This window comes from Ambystoma mexicanum, chromosome 4q (assembly GCF_040938575.1).
Source record: "Ambystoma mexicanum isolate Mex_15411 chromosome 4q, UKY_AmexF1_1, whole genome shotgun sequence".
Taxonomy (NCBI): domain Eukaryota; kingdom Metazoa; phylum Chordata; class Amphibia; order Caudata; family Ambystomatidae; genus Ambystoma; species Ambystoma mexicanum.
Genome location: NC_090928.1, coordinates 176,320,603 through 176,339,113, shown reverse-complemented (window position 1 = coordinate 176,339,113; position 18,511 = coordinate 176,320,603).

Below are 18,511 nucleotides of genomic sequence, written 5' to 3'. Positions count from 1 at the left end.
AGGCTTGCCTGGGTGAATAAGATGGAATCTTCTGAACAAACGAGGGTTCTTTTAATAAGAAACTGGTTCCCATGTTCTCTCGCTAGGGGGGTAGCCTTTCCACTCGACCAGATATTGTAGTCGACCCCTCCTATACCTGGAATCACATGACCTGGACACCTCATATTCCAACTGGTCGTCCACAACAACAGGTGTGGGTTTGAAGGGTTTTCAAGTAGAACTAACGTAGGGTTTCAACAGGGAAGTATGGAAGACTGGATGTATCTTCTTCCAGGAATCCGGGAGCTTAAGTCGGAAGGAGACAGGATTGATGATCTCCTTTATAGAAAATGGACCATAATAGCGAGGAGCTTTTTTCTTTGGTCGTAGATGTCGAGGTAACATTTTCGAGGCTAACCAGACTTGATCGCCAACTGAATAGGAAGGTGATGGTCTTCTCTTAGAGTCCGCATATCTTTTGGTTCAAGTCTGGGCCTGTTCTAACTGATCCTTTGCCTCTCTTTGTAAGTCGATCAGCGTCTGAATCCAAGAGTCAAGGATAGGTACCGGAGTAGATTCTGGAAGAACTGATGGTAAAACAGACGGGTGATAACCTTGACTGCAATAGAAAGGGCTGATCTTGAGAGCTGAATGATCTGAGTTATTGTAGGAGAATTCGGCTAAAGGTATAAGGAGAGACCAATCGTCTTGAACCTTGGTGGCAAAACAACGAAGATATTGTTCCAGGGTTTGATTTACTCGTTCCGTTGCCCCATTGGTTTGTAGATGATAGCCTGAAGCAAGGGCACGTTGGATTCCTAGAACTCGACAGAGATGTTTTCAGAATTGTGAAATATACTGAGGTCCCCGATCCGAAATAATCTTGGAAGGAAGGCCATGAAGACGAAAAATATGTTCCAGGAAAATTCCAGCAAGTTCTGAGGAAGATGGTAGTTTATACAATGGTGTAAAATGAGCTAGATGAGTGAACAAGTCAATGGTTACCATGATGGTTGTATATCCTCGGGAAGGTGGTAATTCAACAATGAAGTCAGTGGCAATAACTTCCCAGGGTCTGGTTGGCAACGTAGGTTGTAGAAGCAGACCCGCCGGCCTCTGATTATCGTATTTGTTCTGACTACAAATAGCACAGGTCTTGATGTATTGAACTACGCTGGACTTCATCCCTGGCCACCAGAACTGTCTTTGTATAAGACGGAAGGTGTTGGTTACTCCTCTATGGCCTGAGTGAAGAGTATCATGGCATAGATTCATTACCTTCTGTTGAAGTTCTTTTGTCAGAATGACCACTGAATTGTTCTTGAATAAATATCCTTCCTTGATTGTCAGACGCCAGAGATTTTTTTCAATATGTACTTCCAGAGTTCAGATAATTGAGTCTGTGCTCTGATTTCTTCCAGGAGATTGATCGCTTGAGCTACAAAGATTGTGGGTGGAAACATTTTAGGATAGATCTTATCCTCCAAGGGAACGTAGTCGGGACGCAGAGAAAGGGCCTCGGCAATCAAGTTTTGCGATCCAGGAACATGTGAAATTTGAAATTGATATTGAGCAAAGAAGTAGGCCCATCGAGCTAGTCTACTGTTCCTGCACTCCATGGATTGTAGGACCTGAAGATTTCGGTGATCAGTACGGACTTGAACTGGATATTTAGCACCCAGGAGTAAATGTCTCCATTCAGTGAAGGCATAACGAATAGCCAATAACTCCTTCTCCAGAACTGAGTAGTGAGTCTCGCTGGTGGTCAGGGTCCGTGAGAGATAAGCAATGGGATGTTCCAACTTATCATCAGATTCTTGTTTTAAAACTGCTCCTGTGGCGTAATTGGAGGCATCAGTTTCCACTAGAAAAGGACGATTTATGTCAGGTTGGGCCAGGATGGGGGCCTGAGTGAATTCTTCTTTCAAGCGTTGGAATGCCTTGTCTTATGGTATAGACCAGTTAAATGGAACGTCTTTCTTCAGGAGATTAACAATGGGTTGAACAATCTCGGAAAAGGTGGGAATAAACTTCCGGTAGAAGTTGGCAAGCCCCAGGAAGGATTGTATTTGCTTAACAGATGTTGGGGCGGGCAAAGCCAGTATGGCCTTCACCTTTGAAGGGTCATTACTAATTCCTTCTGAACTGAGGACAAATCCCAGATAGTGAACTAATGTAACATGAAACAAACATTTTTCTGGTTTGGCTAAGAGCTGATTTTCACGGAGACGTTGAAGTACTGCTTTTACATGTTCTTCATGTTTCAAGGAGTCCTTGGAGAAGATCAATATGTCATCCAAGTAGACGATAACATTGAGAAATAACATGTCAGAGAACACCCTATCCATAAAACACTGGAAGACTGCGGGAGCATTAGTCAGACCAAAAGGCATGACTAGGTATTCAAAGTGACCAAAGGGTGTTCTAAAGGCTGTTTTCCATTCGTCTCCTTCCCGGATACGGATCAAATGGTAAGCACCTCGGAGATCCAGTTTTGTGAATATCACTGCACCTCTCACAGCTTCAAGGATATCCGAGATCAGGGGTAGTGGGTATCTGTCTTTCAGGGTGTATTTATTTAGGCCCTGATAGTCCAGGCAAGGTCTGAGCTCTTTGGTATCCTTTTTTGGAACGAAGAACAATGAAGCACCAGCTGGTGATTTTGAAGGTCTTATGGTGCCGTTCTCAAGATTAGTGTCTAGGTATTCCCGGAGGGCTCTCTTTTCGGGTTCTGAAAGGATAAACATCCTGCCAAAGGGAATCACTGCTGAGGGTTCAGTATCTATGGCACAGTCTTCGGGTCTATGTGGAGGTAAGGCTTGAACAATGGCAGTAGAGAATACATCAGCATACCCTTGATAGATCTCTGGAACTTGTACAATATTGGAAACCATGAGTGGTGTCTCTGGACACCTTGGTAGACTTATAGGAGCTGTGACCGAGGTATCCAGGTTTAAACAATGGTTCATACAGAACTCCGAGCCCAGGAATAAGGATCCGGCCGTCCAGTTAATATATGGATTGTGCCTTTGTAACCAGGGCATGCCCAGAACCAAGGGGTAATGGGCTGATTTTATAATGTCAAACACAATCCTTTCCTGATGATGATTTATGGAAAGATCGATCTCCCTTGTTAGCAGACTTATGGGTCCTGAGGAAAGAGGTCTTCCGTCAATTGCTTCCACTGGCTTTGAAAAACTTCTTGCTTCATATGGAATGTTATGACTTCTGACCCAATCTTGATCAATGAAGACTCCCATTGCTCCGCAATCCACCAAGGCCAGTATGGGGTAGACCTTGTCCTTGGATGGCGATAAAAAGACCTGTAATATCACCAATTTGTTTTGTCCAGGAGAGTTCAAGGATGGAATTGATGTGGAGCAAACGTCGCTCTCCCGAAACCTTGCTCCATTTAGGATCGGGAGCTGGCGTTTCCCGAGCGTCGGGGAGGGGCCAGAGGACACTCTTTAACTAGATGTTTATCTGAGGCACAATACATGCATAAGCCTGTGTGTATCCTTCTTAACCTTTCTTGCGGGGAAATTGGTCCACGAAAGGCTCCAAGTTGCATGGGTTCAGAATCAGTGCTCGAATTCTTGGCAGATTCGGTCCTTGTAGTATTCTCTGGGGAGTTTCTTTGAATTGAGAATTTATTCTTTTTCTTTTCGGCCTTTCTTTCTTGGATTCTGAAGTCTATTTGCATAGAGAAGTCCAGGAGGGCCTGGAATGAACTAGGACGTGCCACTCTGGATAATTCGTCCTTAATCTCTTCATTTAGACCTCTGCGAAACAAGGTAAAACTGGCTTCCAGGGGCCAGTCCGCCTCTTTGGCTAGCTGTTTGAATCTGGTAACATAGGTCAACATGTCTTGGGATCCTTGTTGGAAGTCAAGTAACTTCTCTTGAGCACCGTGGACTAGCTCTGGACGTTCAAACATGGTCTTGAGTTCCGCGATGAACCCTTCATAATCATCCAGGAGAGCATCCCCTGAATTGAGTAAAGGAGTGGCCCATGTAAGGGCATTACCGGAAAGATGCGATATTATGAAGCCCACCTTAGCCCTAGGAGTTGAGAAATAGTAGGGCTTGAAGGTAAAATGTTCCAAACAAGAATCCAGGAATCCACGAAAGGTCTTTGTTGAACCGTCGTATTTATCAACCACTCCTCCCAATAATACGCTGTCCTTGTTCGCGGAGTCACGTGACAAGACAAGCTGTCTTAGCGCCGCATTCTCGGCTTTTAAATTCTGCATCTCTGTGGAAAGTTCTTGCATTCCGCGCATCAGGTCCTGAATAGCATTCTCCATGGTAGAATCCGTATTGATCGTTTGGCGTCTCAAACTGTTGTAAATCTACCCCCGTTTCACCTGTGATCGGGATCTCCCTTGTTCGGCCGCAGGACTCTTCCTGTGGATGGTTCGGGTCTTGAATAGGCTCGCCCGAGCCTCGTCAGGTTGCAGGACGCGTTCAGAGTTCCGGGAATTTCGTGGTTCCAGGGTATCCAGGATTAGCGATGAACGAGTAAGTAGGGGAGGAAATCCAGGAACAGGATAAAAGGCAAGGAAGTAAGAGGATCAAAGGAAACCAAAGTAGAGAGTAAGCACATGTCGGGTCACTACCAAAGATAGCTTTGAGATGCGCGGACCCGCAGGGGCGTGACCAATTTATAGTACGTGCCACGACGTGAAAGCTAGTGCGTAGTACGGAGCTTGGTACGTGTAACGCTCACCTGATTCCCGTAGAGGCGCCGGTCTTGACTGGGCGTATACCGTATCTTCAAAGGTGATGTGTAACACACGGCTGGTTCTTTGGGCTGGACCTCTGTGCACTGTATGTCTGACTCGAAGGGTAAGATGTCTGCAGATAGAAAATATGGGATTAAGGAACTGGGTTATTGAATGTCTCTCTCTTCTTCCCTTTCTCTTCTCCTGTAGAACCCCAAAGGTTAACGCTCTCACCTTAGGTAAGTGAACGCCGTGCTCTCCATCTGCCTCGGGGCAGGGTGCTGTAACCAGTTTCTTCACTGGATAAGGGGAGCAGGCCTCTTGACTTCAGAGGACTGCTGTCCGTCGTTTACTGCACGAACGGTAAGTTTCGAGTAATTCTAATGTCTTTAAAGTCTTTAGTAATGATGTTTCTTGTTTTGCAGGGTTCCGGCGATGGCGGATGACGGGCTGAAGTGAGTTGAAGATGGAGCCCGTGTGATGAATAGAAGCGCCTGGAAGCACGTAAGTAAGCGCTTGTTGCCTGCTTCACGATGCGCTCTAACTGTCTTTTTATTTTGCAGGTACAAGTTCGGAGCGGCTGCAGGGTGCCGGAATACCCACTGGGTTAAATGTGGAAAGGAGTAATGGCACGTGAGTATTAAAGTTCCCCAATGTCTTTAAACGCACCTTGTTTTGTCTTTCAGATGCGGGATGCAGCGCCGAAGGCCTTCGGAGCGTGCGAAGAGTTGGTAAGCTTTTGTCTTTCAGATGCCGGAATGCAGTGTGAAGACCTCCGGAGCGCACGAAGAGTAGGTAAGCCTTTGTCTTTCAGATGCCGGAATGCAGCGCGAGGCGTTGGTGACAGCCGATGGACCAGGTAAGTGAAGAGCTGTCACTGAAGACCGTAATGCTAACCTGTTCTTTCTTGTCTTTATAGGTGTTGCTGAAGACTGGATTCAGGATGGTAAGCCTTTTTCCTTAGGCCCAGGATCAGATGCAGAAGACACGATGAGCGTTCTGCTGCAGAGGATGCAGAATAACGCAAAGCAAGATTCATCCATCGGGTGTGGTTTAAATAGCCTCCTGTAGTGCTTAGGTGTCTCCTTCCACAGCCACGCCTAGGTAAGAAAAGAGTTCCTGCTTTCCAGAAGAGTTCCAGTGTTCTGAATCTAGGGAGTGGCTCCTGCCCCACCCAACAGGAAAAGTAGTTCCAAACAGAAGAGGATCAGAGGCTCAACTGGCAGGCAAGTAAGCAGCATGGTCTGCTGCAGGTAAGTCCACCCAAGCATTATGAGCCCGGCGCTTCCAGCGCTGGGACTGGGCATATTTATGAGCCTGGTGCCACTGGCGCCAGGACTGGGTCCAAAAGGTCCCAATTGGGACTGGTTGGCACTCAGAACCTGGGTTATGGATCTGCTTCCAAGGGAGTTGGGAAAACCCTGACCTTTTGGAAGCAGAGATCATGACAGTACGGCCATGTTGGGAGGAACAAGGAGTACAAGCCCTTCGTGAGAATGACCATGAGGTCCAGAAGGGGCAATTTCGCCGGGTCATGACAAGTAAGACAGAGATCCTCTTCATTGGCACTCATGCACCTTCCTTTCCTGTTACCCTCTGGCCGGCCTCCCTTGGCCCTCTTCCTGCTCCCACCTGTGAGGCTAAGAACCTCGGGGTCATCTTCGATTCCACACTTCCCTTTTCTCCACACATCTCTGATGCCTCTAAGAAGTCAAACTACCAACTGCACCTCCTCAGAGATATTTTTCCTTTCCTCTCCTTCCCCCAGAAGCTCACTGTCTCCAGACCTCTGGTTCTCTCTAGGCTGGACTACTGCAACAGCCTCTTTCCAAATCTGCCAGGTGCTACTCTCCACCCTCTGCAACTCATCCAGAACAGGACGGCAAGGCTTGTCCTTAGCCTCAAGCCCAGGGAACGTATCTCTCCAGCCCTGACATCTCTTCATTGGCTCCCAGTGGCTGTAAGGATTAAGTTCAAGACCCTCTGTATTGTCCACAAGGCCTTCTGGGGTCTGGGTCTGCAATACCTTCAACTCTCCCTTCAGAAATCCCTTCCTACGCGAGCTCTTCACTCCTCCACCCCCAACTCCCTCAGGGTCGGTCAGGGTCTGTCGCTTCTCCAAGCAACAAGTTGGTGGTAGATCTCTTTCTTCAGCTGGGGCCTCCCTCTGGAACAGCCCCCCTGCCTCTCTGAAACTTGAGGAGAACCATCTTTGGTTCCAGAAGCAGATCAAGACCCTCCTCTTTGCTTCTGCCTTTTCTCTTCCTCTTCCCTGCTGATCGCTGGCACCTGGCTACCCTCTGAATTCGGGCCCAGATCCCTGACCACCCAGCTGCATATCCGCACTGCCTCCTGGCAACCCTTGCACTTGGGTCTGTATCTGCAACCCTACAGTCAACTACCTGCACTTATTAGACACCTGATGTCTGCACTAAATTCTTGCACTTGCCACCTGCTGACCGCACTACTTTGTTGCTTTGATCACATGTTTAGCACTTTCCACTCCTGCTCTGCCCCTTGCACTTTCCCCCTTCCCTCTCTCCTGCACTTGCGCATTCTCAATGTCACTCGGTCTAGTAAGATAAGTGTTTTGTCCTCCCTTGTACCCCTCCCTTGCCTCGTCGCACCTTGAAACACTTGTGTATGGGCACGCTATAAATAAAATAACCTATCATATTATATCAATGATCAGTTTTCATTTGATGAAGGAAAAGGAAAAAAAGGTTCCTAGGGTTAACACTGTTGAAATAATGGGTCAAAGCCTTAATAGGATTACCTGTGACTCTATGACTCCATTACTTCCAAGTTTGAATGAAGACTGCTTCCTAGTAAAACATTTGGAGCAAAAAATTGATTTGTATCACTCTGCCTTCAAAGACTCCATGGATCTGGCTATCCCTATAAAACCAAAGAAAGTTAGGCCACAGAAAAATAAAGACATTGATACAGTTAAAGTAAAAGAATTAGGTAGGCTCGTATGTCAAGCTGAAAGGAAATGGCACAGATCAGGACCAGAAGAGCATAAACAAGAGTGGGATATAATACAGGCCCAATATAAAACAGCTCTGATAGTGTCAAAAAAGAAATTCTATAATTCTAAAATTCTCTTGTCATCTAATTCCTCTAGGGAGTTATTTAATCTCATATGTAACTTAGAGGAAAGACCTATGTCTGTTAATAGTCCAGTGGCTTCACCTGAATGGTGTGATAAGCTTATGAGTCACTTTGTGCTTAAGCTACACAAAATCAAAGAAGCATTGCGGCTAAAACTCCAGCCAGCCATCTTGATCCACAATCTAAAAGTGTGATAAACTCTAAAGATATAGATCATGGTTCAACTCCCAAACTTGCATTCAGATCCGTTTCACCAGCTGAAGTGGTAGATCTTATAAGAGCGAAGAAGGCAACATATTGTGCGACTGATATTTGCCATGGACAAGTTATAAAAGACTGTGCCCCTAGTCTGGCCAATGCTATCTCTAATATTGTGAATGAATCCTTTGCCACCAGCATCATTCCAGATTCCATCAAGAGTATTTGCTGTTAAAAAAGTCTCAATAGACCCAGGTGATCTTGGGAATTACGTCCAATCATGGACGTGAATTTCCTAACTGAAAATATTGGACAAAATTGCTCTTTCACAACTACAGCAATTTATGGTTTCCCATAAGCTGCTGGGGAAATACCAATCAGGTGTTCGCCCATCCCTTAGTACGGAAACATCAATGCTGGAGGTCCAATCCAGCATATTTGGCATTCTCGACAAAGGCAAGCTAGGACTTTTGATGTTTTTAAACCTGTCCACTGCCTTTGATATTTTGGACCACAACATCTTACTAGCAAGACTATCAAAAACTCTTATGTTGAATCAACAATCGTTCGATTGGATTGATTCATTTTTACGGAATAGGACAGTTAAAGTAGTGCTAGGGAAGAATTATCGCATATATATTCCACTACACAAGAAGCATGTGTATCACCTTTATTGTTCAATCTGTATATTAAGCCACTTCACAATATGTTGGTTGGCAACAATATTCTGTTTCAGAATTATGCTGATGATACTCAGCTATTGCTTACTCTATCTGGGAATAAAGATGCTGACACCCTGTTGATTAATTAAATGTTTTACATGGTCAGTGTCTGGATACGAGACAATTGGGTCTGCCTCAATGAGCAAAAAACAGAGCTACTACTACTTTCTACACCGGCCATGTTAAGAAGGATTGTGAAATACCTATGACTCACTAACATTGGGCACACATCATATCCCGATTTCAAGGAAAGCTAAATCATTAGGCATTACTGTCAACTAAAATGTAAACATGATTGATCATATTTCATCTACAGCCAATGCCTGTCACTACTATGTTAGATTACTCATGCAGATTATGCCACTTATCACCAGTTTGAATGCTGTAATTATTGCCAAAGAAATCATAGGAAGCAAATTGGACTATGGCAATTATTGGGGACCCCGGCAAATGGAATAGCCCGACTGAAGGTAGTCCAAAGCGCTGCATCTAGAATAATATCCAACACATGTCGGTGTGAGCACATTACACTAGTGCCAAAAAAACATCACTGCAACCCAATTTCCCAACGGATTACATTTAAACATTAACAATCTCAAAGGGCGTCTCAAGTGGTACAAATCAACCTGTGAATTGTGCTCTGGATTTCAACATTTTACATTCCGCAAACGTACCAAAAGCATCCGTGCGGCGGTAAATAATTTCAGGCCTCAGCACCTGTATTGTAGAACTCTCTTCCCATCTTCATGAGGGCTGAATCTTCTGTGAGGAACCTGAAGGTGTCTCACCCACTAGTCCCTGTGAATCTGTCATCCAGGTGGCAGGACACGGCCATTGCTTTTGGATCCATTTCCTGCGGGTGGACCAGTGTGGGAGGATCACCTGGGTGAGGGGTCTTCGGGGAGTGGGACACCTGAGGGTGAGACACCGTATCCCCTTCCCTCTAACACCTTTACTCCTTACTAGGATACTTAGGAACTTAACACCCCCCCTTTCCCAATACAAACACTTTCTCATGGATAGCTTGCTGTGAGAGAAAACGGTCTAACACCCAAGCCATATACCTGACATATCCCAATACAATGGTCAGGCAGGGTCAGACATTTACTGACCATTACACACACCTGAATTCCATTACACTTTCCCACACAGATAAAATGCGGAGCACGAGAGCATACTTTGAGCGAGGCAAAGCACATGAGGAAGCAGCAGTTCCAAGATGGCAGTTTAATACAAGGCGAAAGATGGCAAAACAGAAGGGGATCGCAAGGAGGGAAGTGCCCTTGACCTTTTCGATGAGGAACTGTTACTTTCATGAACTTTGAGAATAGAAAATGTAAGACCAGGAAACAAGGCTGAAGAATCCTGCATTGTGTGTTGGAGGTACCTGGGGCTCTCCCGCGTTGATGGTCAAGGCGGGGAGAATCGCTTGCCACTGTGGTACTGTCCTTGGCTCCTACAACAAAACAGCGCCAGTGAAGTCATCACAGCGGGTGAGTTGGGGACACTGATACCAGACCTGGCTGTGTTTAAACCAAGCTTGTAAGCAGCAATATTGAATAGTAAACGCTAAAGCAAACAGTGTATGTAGCGTATGTGATAATCAATGTGAGTAAAATTGAACAACAGATGAGTGATTGAACTTTGGAGCAAAGATACAATACCTTAGAAAGAGTGGTCAGGCACCGTGTGCATGCTCATTTGAAAGTCTCTGTAAGGTATCCAACTGAAAGGTGGCAAAAATGAAAGAGTGACAAACAATTGTGAATTGAAGTGGTCCTGCAATGGGTCAAGCAAAATCCTATGCACAATTGAAAGCCTTCGATGTTAATAGTGTAAAGAAAGATGATGACAAAGTAGAGGAAGTTGGTCCGAGCCCAGCGGAGGGAGATCAGCTGAGAGCTTTTGGTTGAAGAAAGTTTGTGTTAAAAAGAGAAATTGAAGTTGGTCTGAGCCCGATGGAGGGAGACTAATTGAAAATTGTGCTAAAGAGGATCTGAGCTCGGCTGAGGGGGATCCAGGGTGACCTGTGAATCACCCGAGAAATTGGATCTATGAATATCCTACGAGCATTGGTTGCATGAATATCCTACGAGCAGATTTCTATTTGTAGATTCAAGAAGATCCGGACGAATTCCTTTCTTGTAGTCCACTACAAATATATTGGTTTGGTGCACTGATCCATGTAGAATGTTTGTCTTGTGGAGTATTTAAGGTTGATCTGAAGTTAAAGTTGTATTTTCTTGCAATTGTCTTAAACTTTTTTTGCAATAAAATGGGACCACAGCATTGCACCTGTTCTATCTGTTTCCTTGAATGGTGCTCCTACACCATGAAGCACATTCGGCTGTCTGCAGTTTTTCCATTCCACACATTTTCTTTGCAGGGGCGTGTGATGATGTCGGAACACAGATAACCTCATACCTACTACTGCTTTGGCCAGACATGGTGGACAATGTCTTACCTGGGAGGAATATCTAATACAATTGAAAAAGACATGAGAAAAACTACAATACCACTGAAAATAAAACAATTAAAAAAAACTAACTGAAATAATGAAGTGACTGTTTCCTCTGAGATTGAAGGTTTATTTGCTTGCACTTGTCCAAAACTTTCTCTGGAATAAAATGGCATCTCCCACCATGATCCAATTGTGCCATTTGCTGCACAAAGTTTTGCACTGCTTCAAATTTAAGAAATGGAATGGGTTTTTTCAATCCACCTTCAATTTCTTCACAATGACCCAATGAATATTATATGTGAAGACAACAACAGTGTACGCACAAATGTTGCATCGAACATAGTGCTCATGATGCACTACTTATGAAGGTAAAAAAATGCAACATATGCGTCCAACTGTAACTAATTGTATTTCATAAAGTATGTTCTATAACTAATTATATTTTCTTTTTTATACAGAAAAGCACAAATGATACCCGTCTCACCATATCAAACTAGTTGTACATACCTAACATGATGCTTATTGCAATTTGTAAGCCCAATAACCACATTATTCAATTTACAATGTTCACATTCATTACATAATCATTGTGCACATACTACTGTGGCCATGCCAGTGTCCAGATGATTGGCCACAAATATACGACCAACTATGGCCACAGCTATACTGTTGAAATCAATAATTAAATTATGTATGACATCACTGATGACATCAAAGGCTGTGCGCATCATACGTATTGGGGAATTGAGGACTGGCTTAACTCGACACGTTCCTTTTACAAAACCCTAGAGGGCACATATTTTAGAAGAGAATAGATTGACAATCACATAGAAAATGGCATTATGGGGATGTAGCATTAGGGAGGATAAGGTAAGAAACGTATTGAAACTAAACACTGGAAATTCAATGCAATGGGGAACTCAGGACCGGCTTAACTCCGCACATTCCCGTTTTGAAGCCCTATAGCATATATATACATATTAGAAGAGATTGGATTGCCAATCACATGCAAAATGACATTATGGGGATATAGCATTAGGGCGGATATCAACAGGAATGCACTGAGTTAAGCCTGAGGTATTTTAAGTTTACTCTTTTGAAATGTTTGTTCAACCACCCTAGCCCCATCCTCTCCATTCTCACCTGCTCTACCTGCACCCTCCCTACCCTGAACACCCTGTCTGTCCCCATCCTCTTTACCTCCACTCACCCTACCGCACACTCTGTTCAACCACCTACTCTCTCTACCCCCTCTCTACCCCTGTCCAGAGTACCCCCACCCTTTATATCCAACCCATCCTACCCCCTTCTACACTCATCCACCCACCGACCCCACTCACAGTTCGCCCACCCACCGTACTCCCAGCCTCTGTACTCCAACCCACCCTACTCCACCCTGTGTACCTGCACCCACTCACCATACCCCACCGCCTATACCCCCACCCATTCACCCTACCCCACCCTCTGTAACCCTACCCAACCTACTCCCACCCTCTCATACCCCACCCACCCTACCTGCACCCTCTCTACCCCCACCCACTCATCCTACCCCCACTCTTCATCTACAAAAACTGCATAAAATAGATTGCCTAAGAACTAAAATAATGAATTGACAAACAGAACAAATGACAGGACAAAGGAAAGAGGTAAATAGACAAAGGCGGGCAAAAAAGGATGGGAAAAAATTAGGTGTTGGCTCAAAACCTTCTTATACTTTACAGACAACCTGCTCAGTAGCCAGGAGGAAAACTAAAACGTGTTGTCTTTGGGTGTGGAAAATAACCGCAGCTACTCCCACCAACCAATCAAGCAGCGTGGTTTGTAGCCATGGCTATATTTGCAGCTGTGCATTACTTGCAGCAACAGGCAAGTGAATGGGATGTTGTACGTATTTTGGCAGCACAGTTTAGCAGCAGCTATAACTGTTGTGGCAGCCACAGTTACATAATAGCCGTGGCTTTAGAAGTAAGTTATAAGTGTGCAATTTTTCTCCAATCACAATAGTAGTTTAAGTGGTTATCTCAATGGTTGTTCCAAGCTACATGTTGAAAGGTGTTATGGTATTGGATGGCAGTATTTATTTTACATTCTACTGGGAAAGAACTGTGTCATTAGCAGTTGTAGTAGTTGAAGAGTTCATACAGATTTTTATGGGAGGACATTTGAGGTATATATTATTTTTGGAGAAAGGAGAAGAAAAGGAGCAAAGTTGTGAACCAATATCTGACAATTCATTTAGTTATTTGTCAGGTGATGAATCATCTTCTTCACATAATTATGAGGAAATAATGGTTCTATGTGATATTCCCAAATATTAAATGCAGCACACCAAAAAGACTGACTTTTTTCAGCCATTTTGATGTAGCTTTTATATTAAAATATATCACTCCCCTCCCCCTTCTCCCATACACATTTTGAAATAGGGGGGTTTTGCCCCCCAAAACTCTCTTTAAAACCACACAATCCCCCGCCCTGCCATAATCATAGCTGACGAACCTCTACCTCCCATACAAATACACACATGCATATACACACTGCCCTGTCAGCCTTCTGCCATCAGCCATCTTCCCCCTGCCCATCCTGGTTCAACTGTCAGCCCCTGCGCGCACTCATGTGTGGCAGGGGTGTGACAGTTAAGATTTAGAAAGACCACTCTGAGCGTTCTCAGAGTAATCTTTCCAAATCGGTCATTTTAATTTTCATTTAAATTAAAAAGACTTTTTCACTCCATACGGAAATAATTTATCGTGAAACTATGACAAACAGTAATGTTGAGGAAATTGAGAAAGTATGGGAGAAGCATTGACTAAGTACCTGTTTTTGGTATCACCACAGAACTTTGGAAGAAGCTAGCTGTAAGAGTTGTGGTCAGATATTTTTGGTCGGGAGTTTGGGCTATTTTATGTTTGGTAAAAGAAAATTAATAAAACATCTGAAGGAACATCACAGAGATGCACTGGAAGTTTATTTGGATTCTTCTAAAGGAGTTTGCATGGGGATTACTGAAGTAGACACATTGTCAGAGTACAAAATGGTTTTTATAGCACAATTTTGAGTTAGGTTCCTTCCTTAATGTTCTTTGCTTCCCAGTCTCTCCATCCTCTTTCCATAGCCCATAACAGCCCTTTTAAGGGCCACCCTCTAAGTTTAGAAAATAGACAATAAAAGAAACAGACTGTATAAATTGATCAATAATCCTTAATTGGTCCTTTTACGACAGTATGTGTTAAAAACGCATGTTCTTAATGTTTTTATTATAGCAGCGGGCTCTCGTCCCTCAACGCAAGAATCACTTGGAACAAGCTAGTGTTGTTTAGAAAAACATTTGCCACCTCTCAAAATCCTGATGGAAAGGTTGCCTCAAAGGAATTCAGCGCTGAGTGAATGGAGACAACAATGTAAAGGGATCCTAAACCAACTGGGATCAGATGAACGAACATTATGGTATAACCCAGAGTTGGTAAAAAGGAAATTGTTAGATCTTGATTGGATCGAAATTGGAGAGAAAAGATCATCCCAAAAAATCCATGCAAGGGCTTACCGTCAGAAGTCAAAAAACGCAACACACTCCTGAAATATTTGATTATATCTCCCTGTAAGTGCTTAAGAAGGCTGTACCTAAAATTTCGGTTGAATATATTCAAAACAAAAGATACTTTGAGAAATAGACAGATGATTTCGATTGAAAATTTAATATGCAGATTCTGCGCAAAAGGAGAAGAGAATTTAAAGCATCTAGTTCTGTTTTGTTCTGAACTAAGAGATCAACGCGCAAAATGTTTGGGAAAGGAGTTGAATCGTTTCCAGACTTACAATTCGGAAGATTGGTGGAAACAATTACACATTAATGAAAGTAAAACGTTAATGATTGCAACAATGAGATTCCTTGAACAGTTACAAATTCGATTGGAGACATCAGCTCATTTGAATAGAGAAGATCATCCGCCTTTAGGACAGGAGAACTGATGAAAAAAGCAGGGAATATATGATCTAACATATGAGCATTACTTGTCCAAAGTCTCACGTTGTATTTAGTGTTAGTAAACCAAAAAGGAAACAGATATGATCTTGACATTTTTTAAGGTTAGATGCAAATAATATGATGAGTTTTTTATTACATTTCAAAAAGATTGTATAAACTAAATGAAATTAAAAAAAACTAAAAAAAAATATAGCAGCGGGTATCCTTCATTGTAGCCACGGATATAATGAATGCCTATGGGTCCTGTGAGCCTATTCCACAGCATTTGTGGTAGCTGTGGTTATAACAAAATGTTCCCAAAAATATTTACATATGTGTATTTAGAATGAAAAAAACTTTAGTTAATGATCTGTTAAGGTAAGAAAGGTATCATTGAAATTCAATGCATTGGGGAACCCAGCACTGGCTTAACTCGGCGTGTTCCCGTTGCAAATCCCAAGAGGACATATTTAGTAGAAGAGAAGGGATTCACAATGCCATAGAAAATGGCTTTATAGGGGATCTAGTATTATAGGGGAGATCAATGGGAATGTGCAAGTGTTTTAAAATATAGAGTGGGCACAGCCGAAGGCCATGGCTAGTGGTCTGGTAGTAAGTTAACAATACAGTTAACATGGCCGGAGGCTGTGCCCACTGGCCGTGGCCGCAGGCCATAGGTAGTGGACTGGTAGTGTTCTAAAATGGACATTGGCCACAGCTCAGGCCGTGCCCACTGGGCATTGCCAAAGGCCATGGCTAGTGGTCTGGTAGCGATTTAAAAAATATAGTGGCCACAGCTGAATGCCATTTCTAGTGGGCTGGTAGTGTTCTAAAATGGATGGTGGGCATGGCCACAGGCCATGGCTAGTCACCATGTAGGGATATAAAAAGACAGTGTGCATGGCTGGAGGCCATGCCCACTGGCCCTGCCTGAAGGCCATGGCTAGTGGTCTGGTAGTGTTCTAAAATATACAGGGGGTAGGCCGAAGGCCATGGCCAGTGGCACAAGACAAATCTATGGATTAACAAAACCCTTGAAGTTCAAAGAAAAAAACTTTAGTTAATGATCAGTTAAGGTAAAAAACATATTGCAACAAAACCCTGGAAATTCAGCTAAACCCACATTAACTATGTGCCCCCTGTTGCGCATCCTATGACCACAATGAGGACATCACAGATGACATAATTGGTGATCTTTGAATATATATATTCAGTGAAAAATCTATGTTAAGAGAGAGTTAAGGTGATTAGATTGAATGCAACCTTAACATTCCGATTCCTTTTGCAAAGTGTATGACCCCAATGATGGCATCACAGAATCAAAGGTTTTGTTATAGTATAGTTTCTTTGGGGCCCACTAGTCATGGCCTTCAACCTTGGCCACTCTACATGTTGCACCAGTAAGATTCTTTGGGGCCTACTAACCATGGCCTTTGGCCACAGCCATTGTACATATTTCACCAATAGGTTTCTTTGGGGTCCATAAGCCATGGCCTTAGGCCGTGGCAACTGTACATGTTGCACCACTATGTTTCTTCGGGGCCCAATAGCCATGGCCTCCGGCCGTGGTCACTGTACATGTTGAACCAATAGGTTTTGTTGGGGCCCACTAGCAATGGCCTTCAGCCGTGAACACTGTACATTTTGCACAAATATGTTTCTCTGGGGCCCACTAGACATGGCCTTTGGCCGTGGCCACTGTACATATTGCACCAACAGGTTTCTTTGGGGCCCACCAGCCATGTGCTTTGGATATGGCCCAATAGCCATGGCCTCCGGCCGTTGTCACTGTACATGTTGAACCAATAGGTTTCGTTGGGGCCCACTAGCAATGGCCTTCAGCCATGGCCACTGTACATTTTGCACAAATATGTTTCTCTGGGGCCCACTAGCCATGGCCTTTGGCCGTGGCCACTGTACTTTTTGCCCCAATAGGTTTGTTTGGGGCCCACTAGCCATGGCCTTCATCAGTGATGTCATCATTGATGCCATCATTGTGGTCATAGACAGTGCACAACAGGAGGTGCAAAGTTAAGGTGGACTTGCTTCAAATGTGAGTGCTGAATTTCAAGGGTTTTGTTGTGTTAAAGCTGATCACAATTTTTTTTTCACATTAAATCTGATCACCATAACTCTCTCTTAACTAATGTTGTTCACTGAATTTCAAGGTCTTTGATATACTATAGTTTCTTTGGAGCCCACTACCCATGGCCAGTCATGTTGCACCAATACATTTTTTTGGGGCACACGAACCATGGACTTTGGCCAGGCCACTGTAGATGCTGCAACAATGGGTTTCTTTGAGGCCCACTAGCCCTGGCCTTGGGCAATGGCCAGTGGCCACAGCTTTCGGCTGTGCCCACTGTATATGTTGCACCAATAGGTTTCTTTGCGGCCCACTTGCCATGGCCTTTGACCATGGCCACTGTACATGTTGCAGCAATAGATTTATTTGGGGCCCACTAGCCATGGCCTTCAGCTGTGCCCACTGTTCATGTTGCATCAATATGTATCTTCGGGGCCCACTTGCCATGGCCAGTGGCACAAAGACCCATTATCCCATGTCTAGTACATGTGATCACTCTAGGTGTAAACATTTCTTTTCTTTTCACTCTCTCGCAATTCCCATGGGATTCCTCCAATATTCCCCTAACAATCCAAAACGTTCCAAAATCTTTTCAAGCCCTCTCAGGCACTCACCAAGTTCCCTTCCTCTTTCCATGGTCTCCCCACCCCGCTACTGATGCTTTCTTCCTCCCTGACCCTCCGCCATTACACCCTTTCACTTTTAGGTTTGTGCAATGCATTTTCTTTATCGGGGGAGACTTCCATTGTAGAAATGGGAAATAGCTTTTCAATCACATTTCATTTCGCATAACCCTGGCATTGTCCAGGTAATCGCTCACATTAAGCAAAAAAGAGTAAAATGGCGACTTTTCATTTCTAAAAAATACTCTCTGCTACAAAGCACCATGGGAGATATAGCTATATTTTTGGGAGCAGAGCCACCCCCTATCCTGTCAAAAATATTTTTAAAAATCCTGGACGTGATAAACCTAAACCTATCCCAGAAAATATGCCAATGCTTTGTGCCCAAGTTGTTTCTTATTTAATACAAATACGCCCAGCAGTTTTTATGCTTCAAATCTACCAATGTTGACTTTTTCTCTAAGGGAAAATGAAAGATAGTAGACCATTAAAAGCATTTCTTTTGCTTTCTTAATAACTTTTTCATTTATTAATAAATCTTTCCCAGAAATTCCATTCTTGGGGGACCCGTGACAAACTTTCTGTTTGGAAAATATCAGCAATATCTGTCCTGCAAGCCAAATGTTATTAGAAATTGAATTTTC